Genomic DNA, 3,077 nt, shown 5'->3' with positions numbered 1-3,077 from the left:
TCTTACTTTTGACATGTATGTTTATCACGTGTGTTTCTGCTTCCAGATGGGTGGTTTGAGGATGATGTTCGCTTTAAGACAAACTGATGCCCTAAACATTTTCAGAATGTACCTCGGTTATTCGTGTCCAGACTTACACAGTGAGCATTACAAATTTAAAATAAGTTTTTACAATCAGAAAACACTAAGATGGAGTCATCTGTGCAACTGTTCTAGTCCAATGACAGAAAACCTGCAGCAACTTGTTATAAAACTTACATATTTTAATCTTTTCTGCTATGAATTACTTTGATAAATATTTAAATGAATTTAAATCCTTTAAAACTTAAGGCCAATAATGGCTGTTATCTCATTAATTGTTTTTTATTTTGTGGTTTGTTTCTTTGTTTATCATTGAGATCTGACTGATTGTTTTGGGTCACAAAAAGTATGTCAGTTTTAAATGTCCAACAGGGACCAATTTCAGGTTTCACTGTAAGATATAGCAAGAAGCAAAGAATATATTTTATTAACTTATTGATACTGGTGTCCAAGTCTCCTTTACGAAAAGGTATATATTGAGTTTTGTTGCAACGTGCTATTTTCTTCTTGAATCATGCAGCCGACAGGAGGACAGCGTGAGAGTGATGACGTATTTGTGTGTGTACATGTGTGAATGCTGCAGTCTCTCCAATGTCTTTTATCTCTAGAATGTAATATAAACAGAGGGCTTTCTAATCTTTTTTTTTAATATATCAGAGTTTTTATAAGTTGTTCAGTACATTCCTGCTTAACTCAAAGTCACTATACATGATGTGTAACATTCATATATATATATATATATATATATATATATATATATATATATATATATATATATGTGTGTGTATGGCCATTTTTGTTAGTTTATGTGAACATGATTCTTGTATATAGGTACTTTCCTTGGCCTTGTTGAATGAATTGATTTTTTCTTTTCTTTTTTGGAGGAGAATTGTTTTAAGTCGATACTGACAAATCCATACTTTTGTTGTGTCTTTATTATTATGCAAGTATTTGGCTGTGTGTTTGGTGTTTGCCTGTTCCTCTTACTCTAAATGCAGTGTTAATGCTGGTTACCTTTCCTTATTTTACCCTGCAGGTTATTAGTATAATGTACCGTGAACTTATTTGGAGTATTTGGAATGGCAGTTTGAATAATAATGCAGAGGTGTTGCAAGCGGTCACTCATGATTTATGCTATCAATGACAAAATGTACACACACACACAAAAAAAAAAAAGTAATTTCTTTTTTTGCAAAACAAGTACACATTTTATTACCACGTGTACTTGTTCGACTTAATGCTTTTATTGTGCTGCCGTAAAAAACCTGCAGGTCCTTGCAGCTCACTTATTTGACTAATCATTGCTAATATCAGATCATAACATCTTTTAATTGATTGGAATTTAGCGTTTCTAATAGTAAAAATCATTGTCTGCCTAATAAGTGTGATCTGAATATTTGAAGCCCTTATTTATTTGACAAATTTAAAGTTGTAAGGAATTGTTCAGTTATTTTATTGTTGTTATTTGTTCGTCTTGTATGGTGTTCTGGCTTATTACATCACTGGAAACAATTTTTTTTTGTTTTGTTTTCTTGCTTGTGTATTTGTATATTTGTATGTTGCAAAGTGCCTTCCCAATACTGATTGTGAACAGCGATGGGTAGGAAAAATCTTTCATTTAAAGGACCTATCTTATAAAAACCATATACAAACAGAGTTGCATTGACACTTTTGTATAAAGACATGCACATAGAAAAGTGTACATTTGTACATGTTTGGTATTCTACCCTTCTGTTTTCTGACAAATTGTTGTTTCTCTGCAATTTATGTCACAACGTTGATCAATTTTTTGACATTTGGATATAAGCATACTTTTCTATTGATGTTTGTTTTTGTACACTGTTTTTGTGTCTCTGTCTATTTGGTACAGAGATGGGTATAAAATAAAACTGTATTTGAGAACTTTCTTGTGATGAGCACTTCAGAACACACAATTGTTATAATTTACAAGTTATTTTGTGGTAGAAACTGCATGACTTTGGCAACCTGCTGTAAAAACAATAGTGTAGTTTTCATTATTATTTAATACTTTGTTTATGACTGGTCACATTGATCTAATCATAACATGATATACATTATACTGTATATGGAGGTCAAAAATGTAATGGAAAAGTAAAATTATGCTTTTCATATTGCTAATATTTGTGCACACATTCAGCAAGCATGAATATTTGCATATCCATGACAGCTGTCATGAAGAAGATTCCAAAGCCAATCTGTTTACTACTGCTTGTCTGATTGAAAAAATTAATTGACACCAATTCCAATAAAGAGGTATATGATTATTTTGAGCAACTCCTGAAATAATATTTTGTAAAACATTGATCAAGGATTTAAGGCATCAGTTAATATGGCAATCTCTTTGCTTCTTGAGTGAACCACATATTTTTAAGCATATTCTACCATTGAACAATTCCAGCTTCAGGCAGCACATGTCCCTCAGATCAAATTACCACACCATAAACTCATTTTATTCATGTGTAATATTGCAGCTCCTTATTTTGTATTGATTAGATGATAAACAGCAGTTTATAGAAAATGCAGTCACACTTGGTGAGATTTGAAAAGGTGGGTAGACCAAGTTCAGTAGATTAATAAAATAATTTAAATTAACAATTAAACTTACATAAAGTAGAAATCTGTGTGTGAACCAATCAGTTTGCTTTATTAAATGGGAAATATAATCCAGAAACCAGTGTGGCAAAAGAATGTGAAATTATAGATTAATCTCTCACCCTCAGTACTGCACTCTGAAGTCAAAATAACTTCGAGGAGGCTGACCGGAGGACAAGGGTAAATACAGAAATGGACATTAACAAAGTACATTTACTGAGTACTGTACTCTACTTCAGTATTATTTTTTTCTGGAAACTTTTTACTTAATAACTTCACTACATTTGAAAGACAAATATTACTTTTTACTCCACAAAAATTCTGTCAAGGTCCTTGAGGAAAAAAGTAGTAACGTTAGTCAGAGGATGATTTTGGTTGCAGGG

The sequence above is a fragment of the Siphateles boraxobius genome, unplaced genomic scaffold, assembly GCF_051911475.1.
Source record: "Siphateles boraxobius isolate OS27281-9 unplaced genomic scaffold, OSU_SipBor_1 41, whole genome shotgun sequence".
Lineage (NCBI taxonomy): Eukaryota > Metazoa > Chordata > Actinopteri > Cypriniformes > Leuciscidae > Siphateles > Siphateles boraxobius.
Note: the sequence above shows the minus strand (reverse complement) of the source record.